Below are 9,382 nucleotides of genomic sequence, written 5' to 3'. Positions count from 1 at the left end.
CGCCACGGGACCGCAAGATGACAAGCGCGTCATTCTGCACGCGCGTTGAATATGAAATACACGTTTGAGTTTTGTTTATTGAACGCTCACGCGATGCTGATGGTTAAACCTACAAAATGGCCGCACAAACACTCGCTGTGTAAGATGCCAGGGGCCTTTCTCAAACCACGGCTTGGGCCCCGGCTCAGGCTTAGGCTCCGCGTGCTGTGTACGCCTGCATTTTGGAGCAGCGCGTATTGCACGGATATCAGCACGCGGAGCCTGAGCCGTGGTTTGATAAAGGCCCCAGTTTTGTCAACGTGGAAATGAATACATAACGTTGTGTACAAATTAAAGTGTTCCCAAAATACCACCAAACTCAGATTGGCTAACAAAAACACCCCAAATTAAATCGTTTCCAAAAATACAAACAAACTCAGATTGGCTGACAAAAACACCCCCAAAGTAAAGTGTTCATAAAATACCGTTGATTCACATTAAACACGCAGATAAAAACACAAACAGTTAAACTTTGGTTTCCAATCTTGCTTTTTAATTGAACTTAATGTTAGAACCATGTTACTTAATGACTACATAGGCTAAAAACAAATCAGATCACACAGCATTCAGTGTGTCCCAAAATACCAACAAACTCAGATTGGCGGACAAAAATACCCCAAAGTGTTCCCAAAATACCTTTAAGATTCAAATTTACCAACTAACAGCTTGTTAAACACTGCAGATAAATACACAAACACTTAACTTTGGTTTTCTCATCCTGTTCTTTAATTGAACGTAATGTTTAGAACCATGTTTTTTACTGACTACATAGGCCAATAAAAGTTCAGATCACACAGCATTCAGTGTGTCCATGTTTACCAGTGCAGACACTAAAATTGGCTGACAAAAATATCCCAAAGTAAAGTGTTCCCATAATACCAACAAACTCAGATTGGCTGACAAAAATATCCCAAAGTAAAGTGTTCCCAAAACACCAACAAACTCAGATTGGCTGACAAAAATACCCCAAAATAAAGCGTTCCCAAAATACCAAAAAACTCAGATTGGCAGACAAAATACCCCAAAGTAAAGTGTTCCTAAAACACCAACAAACTCAGATTGGCCGATAGCCTTGATCAAGGCTGTTGACGTACTGTTCCCCGGCCCGGTTCGCTGCACACGCATGCAGTGCATACACAAATGTACATTACCATACATTGTACAGCGAGAACAGTATAGCGTAGTCGTGAGTACGGTCGTGTCTTTCTACTTTCAACCTCGCACACGTGGCTCAAACAAAGTACCCATGTACCGTAAGTGTACCGTATACAGATGGTACATGTACATGTACAGTACGATGTGTGTACATACGCTGTATACGTATTACATGCACTGTGTTATGTATGGGGATGCACTGGTGGAATTCAGTGATGGGGACTGGGATTTTGCAGATCGCGGCTGGCTGTAGCGCCTTGATCAAGGCTAATTGGCTGACAAAAATACCTATAGGGATAGGATTAAATAGACATACACCAACATACAGCTTATTTAAATAGTAGCCAGATAAAAACACAAACAAACACTTAACTTTAGTTCCCACCCTGTTCTTGGATTAAAATTTAAATATATATCCTTTAATGACTAAGGACTTCACATCACAGATCAGAGAGCATGCAGTGTGTCCATGTACACATGTACAAATATCTGATTGGTCGACAAAAATACTAATTGTTCATGTTCGAAAAGAATATAAGTAATGACTCCCTGTTTTGCATCAAATTCAGCGTTATCAACCTGTCACTAAACTACCAGAGACTAGGATTGGCTCAAGAATTATTTTTTTTACTTTTCAGGGACCTTCATGATTTATTTTTCAAAAGAAGGAAAAGTATATGAAGTACCTGTCAGCTCCAACTTAATTTAAAATTTAATATAGACCATGTGACCTTTGTTTACATTCAGTATGACCTTTTCCATCATTGGATTTTCTGGCAGGCAAGATACTGCACTGGTCATATGGGAAATGTGACATTTTATGTCATAGTTTCCACAAAGAGTTATGAAAGTAAAAGGACAAGTTTTGAGATGTGCCCCTTCCTCGTAGCAAAAGTTGATAAGAATACAATAGTAAATCTCCACAAAACATAACATTTTATGTTTTCTTCCATTAGGCTGTGTACAAATCATGACTGCAGGAAGTCCAAGCTCTGCGGCACTGTTGTAAACATGTGATGTCACAGGTCACATCGATGATAGGACCTCGTGATTATCCTTGTAACTGGGTAGCATATGAATGTTTCACCAAGAACTGTAAAAAAAAAAAAAAAAAAAGAAGTTGATTAAGATATTGTGCTCTGCATAAATTGCAGAGCCAAAGAACAAAAACTGGTCACCAAATGCATGCATGGGATGCGCGAACCGTAAAGAGTATGTACACACAATGGGGATTTTTTTTTTAAACACTAGTAAGTGATCTGGAGAAGTACAGTTCTTGAACCGTAAAGAGAATGTACACACAATGGGGATTTTTTTTTTAAACACTAGTAAGTGATCTGGAGAAGTACAGTTCTTGAACTCAACACAACTCCTTCATTCATTAGACTCTTGTATTTGTTTATATCCAATCTTTCAACCTTCTCAACAAGGTGCCTGTATCCAAGCTATTGCATGAGGGCGCTATTACACTTTTCATGAACACATAGAGCAGTATGACCATAATAATAATAATAATAATAATAATAATAATAATAATAATAATAATAATAATAATAATAATAATAATAATAATAATAATAATAAAAACGAAGCCTTTTGTAGTGCACATACCAAACAAAGTACTCAAGGCGCTGAGTATATACAAACTTTCAGAATGAAAACATTGCACATTTTGATTTGAGAGAGGGCGCTATTAAAAAACAAATTTCCAGGGGCAGGTGCTTTCGTACAATAACTTGCAACTGGAAACATACATGTAGGCCCTTTTCGAAACCACGGCTTCGGCTTTGGATTCGGTTTCAGGATCCCTCCTTTCGTCTGCAGCCCCAAATGTGTACGCACAGCACATACAATATTGACAAAACAAGCCGAGGCCGAAGCCAAAGCCGTTGTTTCAAAAAGGACCATAGATCAAATAGGCATGGAGACAAACCTTTTTCAACGTAAGAAACTGGATGATAGCTTCTAAAAATTGTGTTCATCATCATAGCACTCTCATCCATATGGGCAATGTTATCCTCTTGTCAAAACCCCTTCGAGGCACTGAAAATAATAAGGCATGGGCCCTAATGTTTACAAATTTGAGAGTAGGATAAAACAAAAATGTGAAATAAATAAAAGTGTGACAATAGAAATTGTTTTAACTTGGTAACAAACTGTGTAGTTAGATTGATCGAGAACCAATCATGTGACACACAACAAAAACACATGGCTCAACAGGCCGGGTAACATAAAAAGTGATGTACACCGGTGTACCTAACCTTGATCAGTCCCAGCGTTGGTCGATTTCCAGCGCTGTGTATGAAACGACCGCGGATTTGAGGGAATTGTTTCTTGTTCGTCTGCTTACTAAATCAATTGTTAAACAATGAATAGTCCGTCATAATAATGTTTGAAGATGACAACAGACGTTCGAGAAGAGGGAGAACAGTTATACAAAGGTATAACACAAAAATTGTTGCATGCTGTAACTGGGGTCCTCGGTTTCGCCTTGGTTGTCATTTTCCCCCTCGAGTGTACAAAACGCCATGGACCCCATCACAGCGTGCAACAATTTTATACTGGAGACATTTCTTGAAGAAGATTGAAGAGTCTGTTTATCCTTTTTCCAAGATGCTTCCCTTTTAAGTCTCTGTCGTTTACTGGTATCTGGCGCCTGCTTTACCGTGTTAATGGTTGATTCCATGTAGGTAAAAAAGTCTACCTCCATGATGTTTGTTTGTTTGTTTGTTTGTTTGTTTGTTTGTTTGTTTGTTTGTTTGTTTGTTTGTTTCGAAGAAAGAAAAATCTCAAAATAACACAAATTTCTATTCCTATTTAAGAGGTTTCCTATGTCAATTGACATGGGGAGCAAGAAACCGCTCACATTTCATGAAAACTGTTACAAAATAAATCAAATGTAAGAATATTCAGGAACTCACTGAAATAATATTATATTTACCTGTATGTGTACTTCATGCTGTATGGTCCAAACCTGGTGGTCAATCTCAGTACAAAGGCAGCATACTATCAGTGTACCCTATGAAGATAAAATGCAATTGGTAATATTGCATTAGGTACATGTGTTGCTGTTACATTTACGGATTACCTTGCCCAAAGTTTTGAAACCCTTCATTCAATGTAATGACAAGCGTTCATACAAATAAATATTGCGAGGACCTTTATTTTAAAAGGTTTCTTGCCAGAAAACCAAGGTCTAGTTTTTACCTTTGTTCCTTTTTATTTTAAGGCAGCATTCGTATTTTATGCAGACGCCAGCTTCCATCTAGAAAATGTCAGAAAGGAACAGCAAGAAACATGGTCAGTAGGCAAACTGTTTTTTCAGTTTTGTTTCACCGTAAAAAAATTTGTTTAATGCAAGTCGCCAGACACACAAGGCCTGAAGGCCACTTCAAGGTGTGGGCTACAATTATTATTTTCCATAGGCCGTTGCCACCTACTACTCCTAGGGCTGAAACAAGGTTACCCATTTTCCATTCCATACGAATGTAGGCTTGGGTATCATCAATCCGAAGCCTGGCCGGTAGAGCAAAAAGCACTACCTCCCCAATCTAACATGACAAGTGTCACGACCGGGATTCGAACCCACACTCTGCTGATCAAACACCAGAGCTTGAATCCGGTGCTCTTTACCACTCAGCCATTGTTATCAAAACACAAGTTTAGAGCCAGATTCAGAAAAACAAAAGTTGGGCTCCTATTCTTAGCTCCTTTTATTGGCATGACATGATCCCACATTTTTTTTGCTGAAGCGGGAGTGTACACACAAGTCAAGGATACCTGACAATGGTAAAAATACATGAACTATTTGGTATTTTTCTGTTTGGAACTTTTATTCATTTTTGTGTTTGCATCGATGTCATTCAAACTGTGTAATCAATTTGACAATTTTTTTTTTCTTGTGACCCAGATGGCCGATCGATCTCAAACTTGAGGTTTGTCAGTTTGTGTATGGTGGCTTACATGAAGTGCTTACAAGGAATACTGTCGATCAGCAAATGATTTGTTAGCGAAAACCAATTTTTAAAGGAACACGTTGCCTTGGATCGGACGAGTTGGTCTATAAAAAGCGTTTAGTAACCGTTTTCTATAAATTGCATATGATTGGAACGATGTTGTATAGGTAGAATACAATGATCCACACAAACATGCCTCCAAATTACGTGGTTTTCCTTCTACTGTGCGAACTAGCACGGTCGGCCATTTATGGAAGTCAAAAATTTGACTCCCATAATTGCCCGACCGTGTTAGTCGACGAGGTAAAAGGAAAACCGTGCAACTTCGAAGCATGTTTGTGTTGATCATTGTATTCTACTTTTACAACATCTTTCTACCCATGTGTATTTTATAACAAACGCTTTTCAAAGACCAACTCGACCGATCCAAGGCAACGTGTTCCTTTAAGCAAAATAACAAACTTTTACAGGTAACTATCGCTTATAGATTAATTAAATTTTTAAGCAAATAAAAACAGACTTACCATATTTTAACCTTGTGTATTCAAGTAAATGACACCACGTTGAAATAGGCTCTTGCTACCGTGAAGCTGAGGTAGGAGGTTCTAGTTAGGCATCACAAACAGATGACCCTTTACAAGAACTACGCATTCTGTGTGATAATGAGTAGAATAATTTAATAGGAAAAGTTGTTGAACTTGGGAAGTTGCCGTTGACCTCAATATGAAAAGACGAAATGAAAAAAAAACGCATTTGTGACAAGCAGCGGGAGAGTTTGGAATTTAGAAGTTGATAGGGGTATGTGTGGACTGTCAGTCTATAAATAGGGGCGTCCGAAATAGGGGTGTAGGAATATTGGCCGAATGATCAGCAAAATATTCAGTCACATGATTTGATCATCATGAATTGTGAATTGAAATAGTGTTTGATGAAACTTTTTCGGTGGGCAAATATTTTTATATATGGCCTCAACATTATTACATATTTTTGTACCCTGTAGAAATTCCTAAAATACCAAACTTTTATATGCATTTACAAGTGCAAAAAACCAGTGGAGCCTTACGTGTTTCTAAGTTTTGGTCAAGGGAGAGGAGACTCTTTGCTTGGCAAATAAAACCACACAATTTTTATCTAGGGACTGTTTAGGATCCACTGTTTACATCGCGCACAGAGAGGTAAAAGATTTGCCACGTTTTTAGGGACACCTCGAAAACAGGACCTCCTACGATATAGTTAGTTATGAGTAAACTCTGTCCCGAGCTAGCCAACTCGGTCCCAAGTCAACTCGCACCGACTGACCGAGTTGACTTGGGACCGAGTTGACTTGGGACCGAGTTCTGGGACCGAGTTGACTTGGGACCGAGTTGACTAGGACCAAATTTTAGAACCCAAGTTAAATATTTTTTGATTGACACAAACATTAGTTTTCAAACGACTACTCACGGCTGACAATGATATCCAGTTTACGGTTCTTATGCTTTCACAGAACTGTTGCACCACTCTCTACACACCCGGCCGTGTGTGCAACCTACGTAAATCATAGTCGGGTAACTAAACCATGTCATCCTACACAACAAACTGGGGGAAACCCCAGTGGACTAAAACCGAGGCAGAAATGGGCTTGAAGGTTCGAATGTGCGGCTAACTTTAAATGTACCAAAATAACCCGTCAATCACAGTGTTCAGAAAATACCAAGCTCCAAATTCTCAAACTGGCCGACAAAAGTACACAAAGGCAACGAAAAGACCATCGATGTTCCAAAATACCACGAGGTGTCTGTCCCCGAAATACCACTACACACAAAAAAGCACACAAAAGCACCAACAGTGTTCCAAAAACACATTGTGTTTCACAGCAAGACTCCAAAAGCACCAAACTGCGCTCGCGTTTTGACGGTGCAAATCGACCAAGTTGAGCATCCTGAACAACTTTCCTGTGTGGAGTCATACAAAATTCGCAAAACCTTGGGAATTACAACTTTTTTGTGCAAAAGTGACGTCATAATTTGACCAAAAATTGCGATTACCGCCAAAGTAAAACATTGACGGGGTTCAAATTTGCACCGGCACCATCGGGTGGTGGTATCCGCATATAGGAATCACGCTAATTCGGCTTTTCGGGGTGCCACAAAAATTAAAAAGGTTATTCCCCGGGCAGGAAAAAGGGAAGAGCGGCCATCTTGTTTTTCTAATAGTCAACTCTGGAAATCGCGTTTTGACGGTGCAAATCGACCAAGTTGAGCATCATGAACAACTTTCCTGTGTGGAGTCAGCAAAATTCGCAAAACCTTGGGAATTACAACTTTTTGGTGCAAAAGTGATGTCATAGTTTGACCAAAAATCTTCGATTACCGCCAAAGTAAAACATTGATTGGGTTGAAATTTGCACCGGCACACTCGGGTGGGGTATCCGCAAAAAGTAATCACGCTAATTCGGCTTTTCGGGGTGCCTCGAAAATTAAAAAGTTTATTCCCCGGGCAGGGAAAAGGGAAGAGCGGCCATCTTGTTTGTTCTAATAGTCAACTCTGGAAATCGCAAGAAGTAATCACGCTAATTTGGCTTTTTGGGGGCTCGAAAATTAAAAAGTTTATTCCCCGGGCAGGGAAAAGGGAAGAGCGGCCATCTTGTTTTTCTAATAGTCAACTCTGGAAATCGCGTTTTGACGGTGCAAATCGACCAAGTTGAGCAACCTGAACAACTTTCCTGTGTGGAGTCATGCAAAATTCGTAAAACCTTGGGAATTACAACTTTTTGGTGCAAAAGTGACGTCATAATTTGACCAATAATCGTCGATTACCGTCAAAGTGAAACATTAAATGGGTTCAAATTTGCACCGGCACACTCGGGTGGGGTATCCGCAAGAAGTAATCACGCTAATTCGGCTTTTCGGGAGCTCGAAAATTAAAAAGTTTATTCCCCGGGCAGGGAAAAGGGAAGAGCGGCCATCTTGTTTTTCTAAGAGTCAACTCTGGAAATCGCGTTTTGACGGTGCAAATCGACCAAGTTGAGCATCCTGAACAACTTTCCTGTGTGGAGTCATGCAAAATTCGCAAAACCTTGGGAATTACAACTTTTTGGTGCAAAAGTGACGTCATAGTTTGACAAAAAATCGTCGATTACCGCCAAAGTAAAACATTGATGGGGTTCAAATTTGCACAGGCACACTCGGGTGGGGTATCCGCAAGAAGTAATCACGCTAATTCGGCTTTTCGGGAGCTCGAAAATTAAAAAGTTTATTCCCCGGGCAGGGAAAAGGGAAGAGCGGCCATCTTGTTTTTCTTATAGTCAACTCTGGAAATCGCGTTTTGACGGTGCAAATCGACCAAGTTGCGCATCCTGAACAACTTTCCTGTGTGGAGTCATGCAAAATTCGTAAAACCTTGGGAATTACAACTTTTTGGTGCAAAGGTGACGTCATAATTTGTCCAAAAATCGTCGATTACCGCCAAAGTAAAACATTGACGGGGTTCAGATTTGCACCGGCACACTCGGGTGGGGTATCCGCAAGAAGTAATCACGCTAATTCGGCTTTTCGGGGTGGCTCGAAAATTAAAAAGTTATTCTCCGGTCAGGGAAAATGGAAGAGCGGCCATCTTGTTTTTCTAATATTCAACTCTGGAAATCGCGGTTTGACGGTGCAAATCGACCAAGTTGAACATCCTGAACATCTTTCCTGTGTGGAGTCATGCAAAATTCGCAAAACCTTGGGAATTACAACTTTTTGGTGCAAAAGTGACGTCATAGTTTGACAAAAAATCGTCGATTACCGCCAAAGTAAAACATTGATGGGGTTCAAATTTGCACAGGCACACTCGGGTGGGGTATCCGCAAGAAGTAATCACGCTAATTCGGCTTTTCGGGAGCTCGAAAATTAAAAAGTTTATTCCCCGGGCAGGGAAAATGGAAGAGCGGCCATCTTGTTTTTCTAATATTCAACTCTGGAAATCGCGGTTTGACGGTGCAAATCGACCAAGTTGAGCATCCTGAACAACTTTCCTGTGTGGAGTCATGCAAAATTCGCAAAACCTTGGGAATTACAACTTTTTGGTGCAAAAGTGACGTCATAATTTGTCCAAAAATCGTCGATTACCGCCAAAGTAAAACATTGACGGGGTTCAGATTTGCACCGGCACACTCGGGTGGGGTATCCGCAAGAAGTAATCACGCTAATTCTGCTTTTCGGGGTGGCTCGAAAATTAAAAAGTTTATTCCCCGGGAAGGGAAAAGGGAA

General features: G+C 40.1%; 1 long non-coding RNA gene across 1 annotated transcript; it reads right to left on the bottom strand.

The window, feature by feature from the left end:
- Positions 1–567: 567 nt before the first annotated feature.
- LOC139937441 (uncharacterized) lies at positions 568–6,738 on the bottom strand. The gene is made up of 5 exons (XR_011786061.1): positions 6,594–6,738; positions 5,675–5,802; positions 4,136–4,213; positions 3,128–3,237; positions 568–2,287 (listed from the first exon to the last, which is right to left on the bottom strand). It is a non-coding gene; the product is annotated as an uncharacterized lncRNA (long non-coding RNA).
- Between the last annotated feature and the right edge of the window lie 2,644 nt (positions 6,739–9,382).

This window comes from Asterias amurensis, chromosome 5, assembly GCF_032118995.1.
Source record: "Asterias amurensis chromosome 5, ASM3211899v1".
Lineage (NCBI taxonomy): Eukaryota > Metazoa > Echinodermata > Asteroidea > Forcipulatida > Asteriidae > Asterias > Asterias amurensis.
This window is presented reverse-complemented; position numbering and strand designations above follow the sequence as displayed.